This window comes from Myotis yumanensis, unplaced genomic scaffold, assembly GCF_028538775.1.
Source record: "Myotis yumanensis isolate MYYU_CA2020_CCGP unplaced genomic scaffold, mMyoYum1.0.hap1 SCAF_1, whole genome shotgun sequence".
NCBI classification, from domain to species: domain Eukaryota; kingdom Metazoa; phylum Chordata; class Mammalia; order Chiroptera; family Vespertilionidae; genus Myotis; species Myotis yumanensis.
In genome coordinates this window covers 9168623-9189196 of record NW_027223752.1, presented here as the reverse complement: position 1 = coordinate 9189196, position 20574 = coordinate 9168623, and the positions used below count along the sequence as shown (strand labels likewise).

The 20574-nt window shown below is 41.8% G+C and overlaps 1 protein-coding gene across 3 annotated transcripts in view; it reads right to left on the bottom strand.

The window, feature by feature from the left end:
* LOC139009269 (BTB/POZ domain-containing protein 7) overlaps nt 1-18917 on the bottom strand; it is a 77977-nt gene extending 59060 nt beyond the window's left edge. Inside the window, exon 1 of one of the 3 annotated variants that reach the window (XM_070413471.1) lies at nt 18720-18917. The gene's annotated coding sequence lies outside the window, so the exon portion shown is untranslated. Of the gene's footprint in view, nt 1-17534; nt 17692-18212; nt 18301-18719 lie in introns of those variants that run through there. The other 2 variants (XM_070413479.1, XM_070413489.1) reach the window with 2 other exon arrangements.
* Nucleotides 18918-20574: the final 1657 nt, after the last annotated feature.

Genomic DNA, 20574 nt, shown 5'->3' with positions numbered 1-20574 from the left:
TGAGAGGTAGTCACAGTCTAATCTCTCCAGGGATGTTTTCATTCCAGGCAAGCTTTGTCTGTCTTCTATATGAAGCAGTATAAAAAATCCAATATTTGGATGATATGACAGAAAAGGAAAGGGGAAAAGGGCCTATGGGACTAGGAAAGGCCCACAGGATGCAATGGCCCTAGAAAGCTGGTAATTCCTTTTTTTAGATTCACCATTCTGGGAGCACTCCCTCTGTTAATAGCTGACATGATCAATCTCAATCAGGATGATCTAACTCAGCGGTCGCCAATCAGTGGTCCTCGAAGTCCGAAAGGTTGGGGACCACTGATATAACTGGCTTCAAATAAGTGATTGTAGCTGACCTAACTGAAGGGGGGTGGGGAGGTATCATGAATGCAAGAGAGAATTAACAATCCTATGAAAATTTTCTAAAAAGCAAAAAGCAACTTCTCCCCTCAAAAAGAAACCCTAGATCAGCATTTCCAAAGAGTCTCTCCCAAATCTGAAAAATGCAGGATTAAATAGAGCTTAATAGGTTTCTTTACTTCAGGACAGTTTAGCACAGAGGTCCTCAAACTTTTTAAACAGGGGGCCAGTTCACTGTCCCTCAGACATCCCACACATGCGCACTGCGGGCCCGGGACAAGTCGGCTGCTAAGCAGGACAGGCAACGGCGGCAAAAACACCCGGTGGGCCGGATAAATGTTTTCGGCGGGCTGCATGTGGCTCACGGGCCGTAGTTTGAAGACGCCTGGTTAGCATAATATTTCAAGTGCTAAGGTCATTATAAATCTCCAAGTATTCAGCATCATTGCCCCAAATTTCTGATTTTAAATTGTATCATGAGCCTAGCCAGTGTTGCTCAATGGTTGAGCATCAACCCATGAGCCAAGAGGTCCCCAATTTGGTTGTGATCAGGGCACATGCCCGGATTGTGGCCTCAATCTCCAGTAGGGGGCATGCGGGAGGCAGCCGATCGATGTCTCTCATAGATGTTTCTATCTCTCTGCCCTTCTCTCTTCTCTCTCTAAAATCAATATGAACATAAATTGTATCATGAAAAATTTCAAAAATACACAAAAGAGAATAGTATACTGAAGCCCTCAAACCTCCAGATTCCAGAACTATCAAAATTGTTTTAGCTTATATATAAATGCTTAAATTTGATATGGAAAGCTTATAGATAGCACTTAAATGTCTATTATCAGCTTCTCATAGAAATAAAAATCTAGATACATGTATACTGTGATCACAATCATTATTATAACACTCATCAGTTATTGAGTACTCTGAGCCAGCCATTCTTAAGCAATTTATTTACATGAATTAACTCCTTTAATTTTCTCAATAATGTGAGGTATAGCTCTATTATCATCATCCCCACTTTACTTTTTTGAAGAAAGTCTTTTTTTTTAATTTATTGATTATAGAGACAGAGACAAACATTGATTTATTGTTCCACTTACTTATGCATTCATTGGTCGATTCTTTTATGTGCTCTGACCAGGGATCAAATCCACAACTTTGGCATATTGGAACAATGCTCTAACCAACTAAGCTACCCAATTAGAGCTTATCCCCACTTTACACAAGGAGAGACTAGGAAGTTAGGAAAATGAGGCATGAAAGGCTTAGTTACTTAACCAAGGTCACAGAGCTGGTAAATTGCAAAACCAGGCTTGGCATTCAGGCTCTGATGAACAATATTATCTTTGCCATTTTTTTTCCTCCTAAATGTTTGAAGAAAAAATTTCCAGAGCAGACAAACATAGTTCCAATCCAAAAATGAGAAATGAGTACACACCTGACAGTGTGACTTCTGTTACTTAAAAGGATCTTTCATGGTAAGCAAAAATGACTTAACTGAAAGTATAGCTCATGAAATCAAAGCAACAGTGCCTTTCTGAATATTTACAGCTAGACTATATGTTCCTTTATGGCAGGATGACACTTTTTAATACTTGATAGTCCACCCCTCCACCCACTCAATCATCCATCCAATTCTGAGCATTTACCATCTGCTAGACACTTACACAGGCCCAGGGATACAGCAGTGATTTTGCATCCTGAATAGGATCTCTTATGAAATTAAGAAAAAAACTACTGTTCTGGCTTCCTAGTTTAGAGCCAGACCTTAAAGAATAGGAGTGCATTAAGTAAAAAAGAAAAGGTCATTTAAGGTATTAGAAACAGGATGAATAGGAATAACTCCTGTCCTAGTCAGCACCCCACTCCCAGTTCTCATAACCCTATACCTCTATTATCTACTAATATTGCAGCATCATTACTTACGTTTCCACCAAACTGTTAAGTTTCCCGAGGCTAGGTACTCAGCCTATTTACCTTAGAATTCTCACCATCACCACGGAACCCAAAGTAGACACACATTTGAGTAAATAAATGCTAGCTATTATCATGAATGTTGATAAATAATGTGTCTAAGGCCTGAAGAGTTTTTATGTTTGAATGTATGGGTAGGAGTTGGATCAAAAAGCCTCAAATCTCATACTAAGGTGTTGGGCCTTTATTCAGAACACAATGGAGTGAACACAAAATACAATACATAGATGATGTATTATAGAATTGTACACTTGAAACCTATATAATTTTATTAATGTCACCCCAATAAATTCAATAAAAAAAGAACACATGGAGGAACTACTGGAGCAAAGCATAGAACAAGAGAGAAGCATCATTATATTTATGTTTTAGAAAGATTACTAAATGTCCTCAAGGCAGAAGATATTTGATGCAAGACCTTTCGAAGATTCTTACTATGGTGCAGAAAAGTATTAATAAGCATCTGACTTTTCCTTACCTTTAAAATGAGGATAATATCACCAACTTTGCAAGGTTGTTTTAAGAGTTAAATCCTATCCTAATAATGAAGAGCTAATATGCTAATTAGACCAAACAGCAGAACGACCGGAGGAAGCCAGGGCTGCGAGGGCCAGTCGGGGCTGCGAGGGCCTGCATAGAATGCGAGGGCTGAGCCCCTTGCACAAATTTCGTGCATTGGGCCTCTAGTAAGAGAATAAATATGAACTGACACTGGAAAGCAGAAGTAGCTCATCACAAGAGGAGGGTTTTCATGAGGGACCTGATATTGTGCCAGGTCTTACCTGGCCTGGATGAAATAAATATTAGAGATGTTCAGGTATTCTGAAAAACTCAGTTTCTAGACACTTAAAGCTGAGGACCAATTACTGGAAAGTGATAGGTAAAAGAACCTATGCAGTTGCACTAGAAAGACATGAATGGACCTTTTACTGTGCCACTTTTACCTAGAGCTCCTACTCAAAATGCGTTGTCCAGACTTAAAACCTCAGAATAAGATCCTCCTGAAGTAACAGGTGGAAAAATGGAAACAGAGGGCTGAAAAGGTCCTGAAAGCCTGACTCTCAGCCCCAGGCCTTGCTTATCCCCCTTGCCTGAGCCTTTGGCAGTGCTAACTAAAACCTGATGAGGAAGGAAGCCTGGGCCAGAGAATTGACAAACACAGCAGCCACAATAGGAGCTGCTTGGCTCTACCATACCTAACACTAAAATGTTTGTTGTTTCTCCTAGTATCTAGATTTCCGCCGCCCGCCGCCTCCCCACCCCCCCCAACTGAGGCAGCTTTGAAAGGGCCAATTTTTTTTTTTCTCCAACAGCTAGGGAAAAGGGCCTACAAGCAGAAGGTAGAAATAACTATGAGGCTCTCCAAGAGAGATTGTAGAATCTGCCTAATCAGCAATCTTAAAGGCAATGGTGCCATTTGACTACCTTTATACCAGGCACACAATAGTTGAATGAATAAATGAAATCATTGTTCTAACTGGGACAACTGTTTCTACTGTTGGCTTAGTGGTGTATAGAAAAGCAACTCTGGGTGTTTTAGAGAAGGCAATGAGAAACCTGAGTCTAGGTTGGCATTTACAGAGGATTTGCAGAGACAAACAGAGCTGAAAGGATTTTCAAAGAAACTGTATTTAAAAGAAAAAAACATGAAATTTCTCATAAACTTCATTCAAAACTAAAAAAAATTACATTTTATGACACAAACCTGTTTAGCAAATGTTAAAAATATATATAAGGGCATATTTCTTGTTGAGTTTATTTTATATATATATATATATATATATATATATATATTTTATATATATATATTTTTTTTACAGAGAGGAAGCAAGAGGGATAGAGAGTTAGAAACATCGATGAGAGAGAAACATGGATCAGCTGCCTCCTGTACACTCCCCACTGGGGATGTGCCTGCAACCAAGGTACATGCCCTTGACCGGAATCGAACCTGGGACCCTACAGTCTGCAGGCCGACGCTCTATCCACTGAGCCAAACCAGTTAGGGCTCTTGTTGAGTTTTTGAGGGTTCTACAGGCAGAGTTGGAGAGATAAGAAAACATGCTGAGCGAACCTGATAGTAAGGCTGAGACTATGGCTGCACTTGGAGAAGAGAAAAATAAAAGAACAAAACAGCCGAAACCAGTTTGGCTCAGTGAATAGAGCATCGGCCTGCGGACTGAAAGATCCCAGGTTCGATTCCGGTCAAGGGCATGTACCTGGGTTGCGGGCACATCCCCAGTAGGAGATGTGCAGGAGGCGGCTGATCGATGTTTCTAACTCTCTATCTCTCTCCCTTCCTCTCTGTAAAAAATCAATAAAATATATTTTTTTAAAAAAAGAACAAAACAGAACCATGAATACAAACAGTCAACGGTATCCTTATCTAAGGCAGTCTTCATAAAGACATCCACTTATTTATGCAATGTAAGTCTGCATCTCTTAAATCACCATTTTGCATGTGTTGAGGACATCTATAATAAAAAATTAGGATAATCCATATGAAGTCCTTATCATAGAATACCCAGTAAATGTTCAACAAATTAGTGAGGGGATGATGGAGAGGGAGAAGGGTATGATGATGAGATGTCTACCTTGCATGACTGGGTAGTTAGCAATGCTGGGAACCAAGAAGAAACATGGGATGCAATCTGTGGGTAAACTGGGAATAATAAAGATAATGGGTGTGAGGTCTCAGAAAGACATACCAAGGAAGAAATAATGCAAACACAGCATACATAAAGGAGGAAGTATAAAAACAAGTTTCCTAATACTAATATTTTCATTTCTGGAGAGATATGTATTACAACACAGCATTTTCTCAATATAATTCATCTACTTCTGATTGAAGATTTTATTTACAAACTAGTGTCCCAGTGCACGGATTCGTGCACACTGAAAGGAAATTAAGTAGAAGAAATATTTTTTTTTAAATATATTTTTATTGATTTTTTTACAGAGAGGAAGGGAGAGGAATAGAGAGTTAGAAACATCGATGAGGGAGAAACATCGATCAGCTGCCTCCTGCACACCTCCCACTGGGGATATGCCCGCAACCAAGGTACATGCCCTTGGCCGGAATCGAACCTGGGACCTTCCAGTCCGCAGACCCATGCTCTATCCACGGAGCCAAACCGGCCAGGGCTAGAAGAAATATTTTAATATCACTATTCGCCCTTTCTCTATAATAGAAGTGTCAACCAAATTCACAATCGACAATGACAGATGGAAACACACGCATGCGATTGGTACCAGCAAGAGCTTTATATGTATCGTGCGTGTGTGAGTCAACTTAGCCTTTCATATATATAGAATAAACTTGCTTAATTAGACCTGTTTTCTGATTTAGCTAAACTCGTCATATCTATCTTCTCTGAACAGAAAATAAATATCCTTTGGGTTCACTGTGCCAAGAAAAATAACATCGCAGAGGAAGAGGATATGTTCTATGTGGTAATCATTATTGGAATATCGTCTTGTCAGTAGTAATACCTTGCCAGCATCTCCCATCCCACAAATGAATAGATGTATAATATTCTCTAAAATCATTAACAGGCCCTGGCTGGTTTGGCTCAGTGGATAGAGCGTTGGCCTGGGGACTGAAGGGTCCCAGGTTCGATTCCGGTCAAGGGCATATACCTTGGTTGCGGGCACATCCCCAGTAGGGGTTGTGCAGGAGGCAGCTGATCGATGCTTCTCTCTCATCGATGTTTCTAACTCTCTATCCCTCTCCCTTCCTCTCTGTAAAAAATCAATAAAATATATATTTTAAAAAATCATTAACAGCCGAAACCGGTTTGGCTCAGTGGATAGAGCGTCGGCCTGCGGACTGGAAGGTCCCAGGTTCGATTCCGGTCAAGGGCATGTACCTGGGTTGCGGGCACATCCCCAGTGGGAGATGTGCAGGAGGCGGCTGATCGATGTTTCTCTCTCATCGATGTTTCTGACTCTCTATCTCTCTCCCTTCCTCTCTGTAAAAAATCAATAAAATACATTTAAAAAAAAAAATCATTAACAGAATACACAAATAAAATTCCCTAACTTTTTTCCATCCTTAGTTTTTCCCTTCCTTTCTTTTTAATGAAATAAACATCCTTATATGGGTATTGGGTGCTAGCTGAGATAGATAAATCTTCATTTCACTCTTTTTAAAAAATATATATATTTTATTGATTTTTTACAGAGAGGAAGGGAGAGGGAGAGGGATACAGAGTTAGAAACATCGATGAGAGAGAAACATCGATTCAGCTGCCTCTTGCACACCCCCTACTGGGAATGTGCCCGCAACCCAGGTACATGCCCTTGACAGGAATCGAACCTGGGACCCTTCAGTCCACAGGCCGACGCTCTATTCGCTGAGCCAAACCGGTTAGGGCTTCATTTCACTCTTGCATTGTCGCCTTAAAAAGCATTTCCGGCTCCTACTTTGGGGCTTGCTATGCCTACTTTTCACAAAGTCTTCACATGGTTCACTCTCATTTTATTCACGTATTTCTTTGCTCAAATGTCATACCCTCAGAGAGGCTTTTCCTAATCATCCTTTATTTTAAAAAACACCATCTTATCCTATTCCATCCCATTCACAATCCTCTATTCCCTTTCTTCAGCTAATTTTTATTTACAGCACTTTCAGCATTTAAAATTATATTCCTGTTTACTTGCTAATTGTCTCACACTACACTGTAAGCGCTATGAGAGCCAGAATTTCATTTATCCAACAACTAAATCCTCAGAACATAGAACAGTGCCTGGCATACAAGAAGCATTGAGTTGAAAACTGCTGAATGAAATTAGTTTTTAAAAAATAAACATTTTAAGGAAAGCCTTGTATGTAATCATTCCTTAAACTTTTCAGTCTAAAAACGGTTTCAGTAAAAAAAGGATCCGTATTCCTTGTATATTCCCTATACCTCTTAGAAGAATGCGATTTAAAAATTGCACTAATACTTGGGGTGGGGGGAACATTTACTAAGGGGGAAAAAAGAAGAAAAAAAAAGAAAGAAAAGATTCATGGATCACAGCCTCAAACATGATTCTGTTGGGATATTTTAAAATACATAAGCAATAGCCCTGGCTGGTGTGGCTCAGTGGGTTGGAGCACTGTCCCATAAACCGAAAGGTTGTGGATTCGATTCCTGATCAGGGCACATAGTCAGGTGTAGTTTCGATCTCCAATCAGGTGAGTACAGAAAGCAGCTGATCTATGTTTCTCTCTCACAATGATGTTTCACTCTCCTCTGCCTTCCCCTCTCTCTAAAATCAACAATAGAAATGCCCAGCTAGTGTAGCTCAGTGGTTGAGCATCGACCTATGAACCAGGAGGTCACAGTTCAATTCCCAGTCAGGGCACATGCCTGGGTTGCAGACTCGATCCCTAGTGTGGGGCATGCAGGCGGCAGCCGATTCTCTCATCCTGATGTTTCTATCTCTCTCTCCCTTTCTCTCTGAAATCAATAAAAACATATTTACAAAATAATAGAAATAAAAATACATAAACAATGAAGTAATTATTTTAAAAATGCACACTAATTCCTCAAAAAATTAAAAACAGGATTATCACACAATCCAGCAATTCCACTTCTGGCTATATATCCCCCCAAAATAAAAACAAGGACTTGAATAGATATTTCTACACACATGTTTATAGCAGCATTATTCACAATAGCCAAAAAGTGGAAACAAACTAAGTGTCCATCAACAGATAAATGGATGAACAAAATGTTTACATAGTGGAATATTTTTAGGCCTTTAAAAGGAAGGAAATTCTGACACATGCTACAACATGGATAAGTCTTGAGGTCATTATGTTAAGTGAAAAAAGCAAGTCACAGAAAGACAAATATTATATGATTTTATGTATGTGAGGTACCTATAGTAGTCAGAATCAGAGAAAGAAAGTAAAATGACAGTTGCTGGAGGCTGGGGAGTTAGTATGTAATGGGCACAGAGCTTCAGTTGGGGAAAATAAAAAAGTTTTGGGGATAAGATGGTTGTTATGATTGCACAATATGGACGTATGTAAAGCCTTAGAACTATATGCTTAAAACTGGTTAAAGTGGTAAATTTTATGTTGTATATTTTAAACCATAATTTAAAAATTCCACTAATATAGGTTTAAAAACAATGACATTTTCCCTTTTTTACATTCTTTTTAATGATTATAGGGCAAGTATCTTATAATAGGGTTATACAGTTTACAAGTGCTTTTTCACACATTAATAAGTCATTTTATTCTCACATTAAGTCTTCAATGTAGACAGGACAGGCTTCATTTTCTTATTTCTGAATGAGGTAGTAAAGGTAGAATGTGAAGTGACTTATCCAAAGTAAAATATATATGGTAAAATGGCAAAACTAAATCCCAGGCATTTTGATCCCTAATTTAGTGTTTTCTTCCCTAAACAAGAAAGCATCTCAAAAGTATCCAGTCCTATACCAACCTTTCTGAAGAGAACAGCCATGCCTTCCTTCCGCTACTCTATGCCTCCCGCACTGCTGCTTTTGTTACTGGTCTTAAACTGCTAATGTTTCCACTCTATCACCCCCATCTAAAGTAAAGAAACAGATCTTAAATTAATCTCCAATGCTCTGCATTATTGGTGAACAATAAAAAGTTTCTGGATTGTGGATTATATTCAATCTCCTAGCATTCAAACAGCAAAGACAATTATGACTACGCTTCTCTATTTTCACTCCTTCCTATTACTTGTGTTTTCCTCTTCTACAGGAGAAACTTTTGTAATTTCTGTAATAAAGAAAAAATATATACAAAAGTAGAGAGAACAGTAAAACAAACCTCCAACCATCACTAAATTTCAACAATTACCAATTTGTGGTAGTATTTTAACCCTATACCCCAATCCACTCTCTACCAATCCCTGTGGATTATTCTGAAGCCAAGTCCCAGATAGATTTCCTTATTCGTCTCTAAAAGAAAGGATGTAAAAGAACAACTACAATACCAGTATCACATCTAAAACAATGAAGGATAATATCTTATTAAGAACTTTCCAGGCAGTGTTTCTTTTTTTTTTTCCTTAGTTTTTTTGAATCAGAACCCTAGGGTTCATACATTGTGAATGGATGACTATGTCTCTTTAATCTTTTTTCTTGTTAATCCTCACCCAAGGATATTTTCTCCATTGATTATTTTAGAGAGAGGAAGGGAGGGAGGGGAGAGAGGAGGAGAGAGAGACAGAAACAGAGAGAGAGAAAGAGGCACATTGGTGTGGGAAAGACAGTGATTGGTTGCCTCCCACACACACCCAACTGGGGCCAGGGATTGAACCTGCAACTCAGGTAAGTGCCATTGACTGGAAATCGAACCTGTGATCCTGTGTGCAGAACGATGCCCTAACCACTGAGACACACCAGCAGGGCTCTTAAATCTTCTTTAACAGGTTCCTCCCTGCGCCCCTCCTTTTGCTCTGGTAATTTTTTTTTTGTTAAAGAAACCAGGTTATCTGGTAGTTTCTCATAGTCTGGATTTTGCCAAATACGTCACCATGATGTAGTTTAATATGTTCCTCTGACCCCTGTATTTTCTGTAATTGATAATTAGGCCTAGTGACTTTATTAGATTCAGGATCATTGTTGTATTTTTAAGTTTATTTTGCCAAGACTGTTTCACAGGTGGTAGTGTGTTCTTCCAATAGGTACAAAATGTCTACTTCTCAATCTGTGATATTAACAATTTTCAATGATCACCAACTACAGTCATTATTAATTCATTAGGGTTGCAACATGGAAATATTCTGTTATTCCTTCTTTAAGCATTCATTGGAATACTTCTCTGTGAGAAAACTCAACTATTCAATTGTTTGATGTGAAATTTGCACAGAAAAGGCAGAATAAATTTTTTACTTTATTTAGCAATTTTTAAAACAATTAACTCTCCATCATCCTCTAAATATAATCAGCAAGCTTTTTAAAAATATATATTTTTTATTCATTTCAGAGAGGAAGGGAAAGAGAGAGAGAGATAAAGCATCAATGATGAGAGAGAATCACTGATCAGCTGCCTCCTGCAGAAACCTGGGGGTCAACCATCTGTTTCATAGGTCAATGCTCAACCACTGAGCCACACTGGCCAGGCAATTAGTGAGCTTTTTAAAAACAATTATATACATTCGTGGATTTAACCATATTTGATGGGTTTCAATTCTTTGACCTGGGAATTTTAACTCTTCTTTGTCAGACTTTATTGTTGAAGGATGTGCCAGAACTGACTTAGTAATTAAGGTTTAAATGAGATTTCTCTATCATAAGCTATTACTAACATTTGCTACAAACTCATCTTGTTCTGCCACAAAGCTTTTTTGCTTACCAGAAAATTCTCATGTCTAGTCTCAAGCAAGCAAAAAGTATTTTGGGAAAGTCTGAAGACGAGAATAACTAGGTCTTATGAAGCAAATTATGGATTTTTTCTCTAAAAAACAATTCACAAGTAAATCCCAGGTAAAACAGGCTTAATATAATTTCAAAATATAGAGGGAAAAGACATATATTGTACTTGAAGTTACTACTGGCATTCAAGTCTCCTTCTAAAGAAAGAAAGAAGGGACCTAGCCGGTTTGGCTCAGTGGATAGAGCGTCGGTCAAAAGCACATGCCTGGGTTGTGGGCTCGATCCCCAGTAGGGAGCATGCAGGAGGCAGCCAGTCAATGATTCTCTCTAATCATTGATGTTTCCATCTCTCTCTCCCTCTCCCTTCCTTTCTGAAATCAATAAAAATATACTGAAAAGAAGGGAGGAAGGAAGGGAGGGAGGGAGGGAAGGAGGGAGGGAGGGAGGGAGGGAGGGAGGGAGGTAGGGAAGGAGGAAGAAGGAACTTCAGTAACAATACATTTCATGTATTGCTCCTTCCAGGATTTCTCTTTAGTAGGTAAGGTTTTTTTTCCCTAACATTTAAGGGACTGTCAAACTTTTTATCTAAGTGAACACTTTCAGGAAATAATTAAGGGTAAGCTAAAACCATTTTGCATGTCTGGTCTAATTGCTTTTTCCATTTCATTTTAGCTTAAAGATAATACCATATCTTATGTTTATTTTAAAAATTATTTACAAAGCACTTTTTAATGTTATTATTTCATCCTAACAACTCACTTACTGAGTATCTATAATGTACCAGACACTGTGCTACATACTGTAGGCTTTGGCTCAAAGTACACAGAGTGTGTGTGTATACATAAATATATATATGTATACACACACTAGAGGCCCAGTGCAGTGCACTGGTAAGAGTCCCTAGTGGCTGCCGGGTGCGTACTCCCTCCCTTCCCCTAGCCACCTGCCACCGCTGGAGCTTCCCTCCCTTCCCCTGGTTGCCTGCCACCCCTGCCCCCAGCCAGCCACGCCCCCTAGTCGAACTCCCAGACAAACTCCCGGTTGAGGGGACAATTTGCATACTACGCTTTTATTATATAGCATGTGTACACACACACACACACACACACACACACAATATTGATTTCAGAGAGGAAGGGGGAGGGAGAGATAGAAACATCAATGATGAGAGAGAATCATTGATCGGCTGCCTCCTACACGCTCCACACTGGGGATCGAGCCCGCAACCCAGGAATGTGCCCTGATCAGGAATCGAACCAGGACTTCTTGGTTCACAGGTTGACACTCAACCACTGAGCCACGCTGGCCAGCAAAGTATACAGAGTTTTGTGGGGAAGTCAGACATACAAGCAAGTGATTACAGTACAGTGTAGTAAGGGCTGGAAGAGAGGTCCAAAGTACTAAGAGTGAGAGTATAACTACGGGTAAAGGTAATGTTTGAATTGGGTCTAGAAGAATAGAGAGGATTGTATCAATCAGGTTTTTTTATGGCAAATAACTCTGAAGAATTGGCTTAAACAATAAAAAATTTATCTGTCCTGAGAAGAAATTCTGGGGTAGGGAATACCCCAGGCCCAATATAATATATGTCTACAATAATGTTATCTGGACCCAAGTACATGCTACCTCACTGCTCTGACATCCTCAGGGCATGCTTCACCAGTGGCAATTTGGGTCACATGTTCTCTTGTTCATATACAAAAAGCGAAAAATCCTCTCCCCCAGAAATAGAATGTCTCTTTCCCTTCAATCTGACTAGTACAAATAACAGTTTATAGGGAAATGCCTTAAGTTGACTGGCTTGGAGTAATCAAAATCTAGCCCTTGAGTGGGTGATGAATCATCATCTCAGTCTCCTGGATGACAAAGAATAAGAACTCCAAGCATTGGGATAAACACATGAAAAACAGAAAATAAGCAGCAGCTTGGTATGGCTGGAGTGATGGGAAATCTAAGGTTGAAAACAGTCTCAAACTCTTGTGAATCTGGTCTTTATCCCATACCAGTGGTTCTCAACCTTCTGGCCCTTTAAATACAGTTCATGTTGTGACCCAACCATAAAATTATTTTCGTTGCTACTTCATAACTGTAATGTTGCTGCTGTTATGAATCATAATGTAAATATCTGATATGCAGGATGGTTTTAGGCGACCCCTGTGAAAGGGTCGTTCGACCGCCAAAGGGGTCGCGACCCACAGGTTGAGAACTGCTGCCATAGACAATAGAAAGTTAACACAGATTTAGGTAGGGAAGTAACATGCTCCAATAGGATTTTTTAGAAACTTAAGATTGGTAGCATATAGAGAATAGCCAGAGAAAAAGAGAAAGAGTAGGAGAATAACTGGCAGAGACTTGGTTGGTAGGCTATTCAATAAATAGTCCAGACTAGTAAGAATTGGTAACAGGGAGGTAAAGGATTGAATAAATACTTATAAGGTGGCAAAGCAGCTATGTAAGATACTGCTTATACATAACATATAGAACACATACATATATATTTTTTTGTTTTAAAGATGAGGAAAATTAAACCTCAGGCAGGTTAAGGGGCTTGCTTAAAATCACATAAACAATAGTCAGAATCTGAATGGCGGTTTGAATTCCAGTCCAGTGTTCTATCACAACTATATCTAAACACTCCAACAATGCTCAAAAAAGGGAACTTTTAAACATTTATTTTAGAGAGAGAGGGTCGGAAAGAGAAACATCAATCGGCCAGCTCTGGCCAGGAATTGAACAGGCTATTTTTCAGTGCAGGGACGACACTAAACCAAGTGAGCCACGTTGGCCAAGGCTTGAATTCTATGACTTAAAGAATATGGTGTGTATTGGATTGTGATGATTCCTATTTATTCCAATCTTAACATAATATTCCCTACATAGGTTTAATGTCCATTATAAAACTTAGTACATTATATGTTTTTGTGTTTTTTAAAAATATATATTTTTATTGATTTCAGCTAGGAAGGGGGAGAGAGAGAAACATCAATGATGAGAGAGAATCATTGATTGGCTGCCTCCTGCACGCCTCCTACTGGGGATTGGGCCCACAACCCGAGCATATGCCCTTGACTGGAATCAAACCTGGGACTCCTCAGCCCGCAGGCTGACGCTCTATCCACTGAGCCAAACCAGTTAGGGCCATCATATGTTTTTGAAATCTCTTTATTATTAAAGATAGTGACCCAGTGCATGAAATTTGTGCACATTAAAAGGGAATTAGAGGAAATATTTTAATATTGCTACTTGCTCTTTCTCTATAATGGAAGCGACAGAGATTTAAAGAAAATTAGTAAAATATATATGAAAATCTCCCTCCTGTCAGAGTCTGGTGCGCGCAGCGTGACCCAGAGTCAAGTCCCCGCCCACCCATGTGCACCTCGAAATCAAGTGAGAACCAAACCCGGCTGGCCCCACCCTTGTCAAGCCTTGCTGGGGGGGGGGGGGGGGGGGCGCGCGCGCGCGCGAGGAGGGAGGCGCCCCGCACAGCCTCAGATCCCCTATCAAGCCCTGCCGGGTGGGGGGTGTGACCTCAGGTCCCCCGTCAAGCCCCACCGGGTGGGGGGCACAGCCTCAGGTCCCCCATCAAGCCCGGCCGGGTGGGAGGCACTGCCTCAGGTCCCCCTGGCCCTGCACGAGGGTGCAACGACCATTTGCATATTAGCTCTTTATTAAATAGGATAGTGAGGCTCTAACCAGTGTGGCTCAGTGGATAGAGTGTCAGCCTGCGGACTGAAGGGTCCCAGGTTCGATTCCGGTCGAGGGCATGTACCTTGGTTGCGGGCACATCCCCAGTAGGGGGTGTGCAGGAGGCAGCTGATCAATGTTTCTAACTCTCTATCCCTCTCCCTTCCTCTGTAAAAAATCAATAAAATATATTTTTAAAAAGATAGTAAGGATGTGAAAGACTCAATTTGTAATGCCAAATTTATAGATTGTCAATATTTTAATAATTAAAAAAAATTAAAAACCACTGCAGCCTTGGCCACTGTGGTTCAATTGGTTGAAGAGTCTTCCCATGCATTGGAAGGTAGCTGGTTTGATTTCCAGTCAGGTCACCTGTTTGGATTTCAGGTTCCATTCTGGTTGGGGCACATGTGAGACGCAGCCGATCAATGATTCCCTGTCATCATTGATGTTTCTATCTCTCTCCCCCTCTCCCTTCCACTCTGAAATCAATAAAAACACATATATTTTTAATATGGGCAAATAATTTAAATTGATATCTCTTCAAAGAAGATATGCAAATCAAAATCACAATGAGATGTCATTCACACCCATTAGTATGACTATCAAAATAAAAAAGCAAGTTGTTGAGGATGTGGAGAAATTGGAAGGCTTATACAGTGATAGTGGAAAGGTAAAATTTTCTGGGTATACATCAAAAAGAAATGAAAGTACACACTCAGATATTTATACACCCATGCTCATAGCAACATTATTCACAACAGCCAAAAAATGGGAGCAAACCAACTATCCATTGACAGATAAATGCATGAATAAAATGTAGTATACTATATACATACAATGGAATATTATTCAGCCTTAATGATTTGTACACCATAAGCGTCTATAGACGATGCAGCAGACCTTTTTTAGTTAAATTCAAAATTGTGGCAGTTAACTGGTTAAAAATGAAGGAAATTCTGACAAAAGCTATTAAGATAGATGAACTTTGAAGATATTATGCTAAGTGAAATAAGCCAGTCACATAAGGATAAATATTGTAAGATTCCACTTATACGAGGTTTCCAGAGTAGTCAAATTCAGAGACAGAAAGAAGAATGGTCGTTGCCAGAGGCTACAGATAAAGGGAAATGGAGAGTTGGTGTTTCATAGGCAGAAAATTTTACTTGGGGAAGATGAAGAGAGTTTTGGAGATGGATAGTGGTGATGGTTGCACAATCTTTTTTAAAAAAAGAATAGTTTATTGATTTCTTAAAAATATATATTTTTATTGACTTCCGAGTGGAAGGGAGAGGGAGAGAGAGAGAAATATCAACGATGAAAGAGAATCATTGATCCGCTGCTTCCTGCACACCCCACTAGGGATTGAGCCACAACCCAGGCATGTGCCCTGAAGAGGAATCGAGCCGTGACCGCCTGGTTCATAGGTCAACACTCAACCACTGAGCCACACTGGCAGCACAAGAATAATTTATTGACTTTTAGAGAGAGAGGAAGGGATAGGGAGAGAAAGAGAGAAAGATCAATGATGTGAGAGAATCATTGATCGGCTGCCGTCTGCATGCCCCTTACAAGGATTGAACCTGCAACCTGGGCATGTGCCCTTGACTGGAAATGGAACCGGCAACCTCCTGGTTCATGGGATGACACCCATGAACTGAGCCACATTGGCCAGGGCAGTTGCACAACAATCTTAATGCCATAGAACTAGAGACTTTAAAGAAATTAAAATGGAATTTCATGTTATATATTTTCACCACAATAAAAACAAAAACAACACCAGCTATGTATCCTTCCTATTGACTATCCTAGTCTAAGACCTTATCTCTTCATATGCAGGTAACTGCAATAGCGACTGTTGTCCCTGGTTCAGTCCAGTCGCTTCTTATTCTAGCTCAATCTGTAGATAACTGATAGGTCCAGCTTACTGGTGTAACACATTAATGTCTGGCCTCCAAACTTTCAAAAGCTTCCCATATCTTGCAAAAGAGGATAAAAATCTAAATCTCTTCAATCCAATACTCAAACTCTTCCAAAATCTTCCAACTATCTCGGTTTCCTTTTAGTCCCTCAAAGAAATTTAGTCAGCTCAGCCTAGCTTCCCTCCATTCCCTTCCCCCAAAGCTAATCTCCACATTATACTCTTGCTTTTATCTCAAGAAGTAACTGCTCCAATCTCTCTGTAAATCTAAACCCTCATAAGCTAGTTCAAGTCCCAAGTGTTCCAGGAAGTTCTTTAGACTCCTGACACCTCATCATCTCCCCCTGACCTGAACACCTACAGCATTCTTTGTACTGGTAGAACTTACTAGATTGTCTTCTAGACTCACAGAGGTACATCTTATCTTTCCTGAGGGTAAAGTCTATATATTACACTTTTTTCTTTCTTCCTGTAGTACATAACACAAAGCACAAAGTAGATAACAGGTTTAATTGAACACAAGGTATAATTTTGGATGTCTGCATTTCGTTAACTAGGCTATGAAATCAGAATCATTAGACATTACTTTATTTCTGAAAGTTAACCTCTGGCACAACAAAGAAATTTCTGTGACTTAACAAGACACATGGAAACTGCGTGATATAGATGGGGTCAATGGGGTAAAAAGGGGACATATGTAATGCTTTCAACAATAAAGATTTTTTAAAAATTTTTTAAAAAGAAACTACTAGGTGGTATAACGCAGCAAACATAAAACAGGTGTTTTAAATCCTAAAATTAGAGTCTGATACAAAAAACCTGTTTAAATGCTGATACTGGGGCACAGAACAATACAGTAGTTAGGTTGTGGGACAGAATATTCACCTTTGGGTTTTACTGAATGCATGCAAGAATGAGCCATGAATGCTGTAAGTGGGCACAATGCAGCCACAGGCTATGAGAACTCTAAATGAAATGTCAGTCCATTTTTATTAAATTCAGGTTAGAAAAAGAAATCATCAATTACTTATGGTAACGGATAGTAGCTGTCAGAATCACAGCAAAGTTCTTTCGTTTCTGTTTTCAACTTTACTGCACGAAGACCTAGGGATGGGTACTGGTGGCCACAGATGCAATCAATGAACAAGAAGCTCAGGAGGGTAGTGAAAAGAGTTGTCTAAAGGGAGCCTAGATCCTAGTTTAGGTCCAACCCTGAGCAGCTGTAGCGCCCACACTAAGTCACTGACTCACTCACCTCCCCGTGCCTGCCCCTAGTGTCCCGGCTCCAAAACAAGTCCCACCAGATCTCTCAAGGTTTTTCTGACTCCGAAATCCCACGACAAGTTTAACCACAGCTGCCATTAAAGGTGTGATTCTTACAATTTCAAGTCTTTCTTCCACATCTCCGGAAGAAAGGAATTTATGTCAGCAACCTAAAAGAAATAGATACTACTCAAAGACAAAAAAATAAAATAAAAATCTGTTAGTTGAAAAAACTAAGTAATTGTGGGGGAAAAAAAAGCCTATGTCCTCATTACAGCAAGATGTTTTAGCAGAGGGAACAGTGCTCTGGTAAAGATAAGCAAGACGCTTCTGTAAACTGGGCCTAAAGCAGAGGACTTGTTATCTGTGCTGGTATGTGAAGACCTGCTATTGTAGCTCAAAGCAGAAGCAACACTCAGAGCTTCTAAAAAAATTTCTTAAAAAGGAAAATACAAAAGAAAAGCTTCTCAAAAAAAGAAAACAAAGACAAATAAAACAACGGCGACAAAGTTCTCACCCTCGGTGTAAGGACAATAAGCCGCTGTGCGAAGGAGAACACAGGGAAAGGCTCGCTTTCGGGTCCTCCGGGCGCAGACGCCCCGATCAACAATGTCTCCCCTCCAACCTGTCAAAGCGCAGTTCCGGCTGCAGCCCCACAACAGAAACTTACCGCACAGCCTAACTTCTGCCCCCGGGAGCGGCCTGCTCCCTCTCCACTGCCGGCCGGCCGGCCGCTCTCCCGTCCGCCCGGGGCGGCCGCAGCCCCGCAGCCCGGCAAACACGCGCCCGAGGCTGGGGAGCGGTTTCCCGGAGTCCTGGGAGCGGCGGGTCCCGCCCCTCCGCGCCCCGAGCCCGACGGGCCGCCGCGGCACCCGAGTGCCGCGCTCCCCGCTCCGAGCGCCACACCTCGCGCCTCTGCCCCCGGGACGGCGGCGCCCGGCCGAGCCCGCCCCTCAGGGTGCACCGGGACCGGCCAGTCGTCCGCCGCCGCCGCCGCCGCCGCCTCACCCCCGGACGGACGACTGCCCCTACCCCGGCGGCAGTCCAGCGCCTCCTGCGGTGGCCCGGCCCCAAGCACGGCCCCCTCACCTCCAGGCTCAGCCCCTTCCTCGCCGGGACGCCTAGCCGCGTAGGACAGCCTCGGCTCCCAGCCTCCGAGACACCGAGGGACACTCACCCTGGAGGCTCCTCCCGCCGCTGCTGTGGCTGCCGCCGCTGGGACCGCGGCCGTCGCCCCCGCCGCCGCCGCCACCAGCACCGCCGTCCGCACCGGCGCCAGCACCCCCAGCCATCCTCCTCCTCCTGCCGCCGCCGCCGCTGCCGCCTCTCCGCTCCTGTCAGGGGCTCAGGCTCCGGGACTGCTCCAGGGCTCCCTTGCCGCCATTTTGACTCCTAGAGAGAGCAGGAGGGGCTCGGCCCGGCGCGGCCCTGGGGCGCCTGCGCGGCGCTGCGGAGCCGGCCCGCGCCCCCGCCGTCGACGCGCCTGGGGTCACGTGGGCCGGCGGCGGCGCGCGCACCAGGCTGGGCCGGGCTGGGCCGGGCCGGGCGGGGCAGGCGCGATCGCGGAGCCGGGCCGCCAGGGGAGCCGGGTGCGTGCGCATTATCCCCGCTCCACGCCGGAGGTTGGACACGGGCCCTCTGACTTTGAAGTTGGTTGTCGTGTCCTGCTTCTTCCTGGGAATGGTGACACCTCACGACAGGTACCAGAATGGAATTCCCGTAACTACGGTGTTGGACCTCCAGGTCTCCGCATGCACGGTTCCGTTCTGCGGACCCCGTCCTGATGGACCGCACACAATGCACCAGCCTCCAAGAGGGCATTCTTGGCGCCTGGCAGTTTATCTTCAGCCCTGTCTGCGCGGTGCTTTTACAGGCACCACCTTGCTAGCTGTGTAACAGGTTAAAAAAAAAAATCCGTTTAAGACGCTGAAAAGTTGTTCTCAACAAGACACGCTCATAAACGAGGGACAAGAATTGATGAAAGCTGTGCCACGGTTGCCACGTGGAGGCGTCAAATTGCTCTAACTTACATGTCCCTTGTTTGAAAGTTTGCAAAAATGTCAGTGATGCAATAGCAAAAAACACACACACAAAAAACACACCGTATCTATGGAACACCAGGCAGTTCTCAAAACACCGTGAAATACGAGACTTCGTTTGAACACCGAAACTCTCCTTTGAGGTAGCCTGGACAGGTATTATTATCGTCTTTTACAGGTGAGGGGACTTTGAAATACCGAGTCCTTTGCCCAGGGGCACACATGTAGCATTAGCAAGTAGGCAAGCCAAGACTAGAACCCAGACATTTCTGACCCTAGTCACCAGGTCCTAACCCCTCACAGTTCTTGGATAGGCCTTAGGAAAACAAGATGTATTTGTTCTCTGGGAATTAACTTAAAATCCTTTTTAAAGTGTTTGCATTTTCAACTTTACTCACCCTTTGAGAAACAAGATTTTTAAGTCATACCGAGTATTTTTGTTGTTCTCAGATCACCTCTACACTTCAGAAGATAAGAGCAATTTCAAGTTTTGTGATGTGTTTTTAACCATCTCTGATATATTCAAATATGCTTCATATCCAGTTGGAGGATTTAAGTTTTTGACATCCTTCAATGGAACTACTTTATCTCTTTGAATAGGATCATTGCTTTTGTCTGTACTTTTTTCAAATTTGTTCTTTCTTTTGCTCATTCTTCATCTTTTACTTCCTAGGGATACCTCTTCCCAATTTGTATTCATTTTTCCCCCCTTCACCCCCTGTACTTCCCCCTACACTAATCCTTGAAAGTTTGGAGATTGTTTAAACAGAGACTGTAGTATTTCCTTGTCTGAAAAAGAATCCCCTCTGGCTGTGTACTCTTCAACTGAGTACAGAGATATGGACCATAGACAGGAAGTGCATAAAGTGAGAAAATACAAGGGAAATTGGCCCATCTACTTGGAGCAAAGAATTGGCTCTAGATACCCACCTCCTATTGCCCTGTATTGTTTTACTTCCCCTTAATATATAATGAAATATTATCTAAATTACA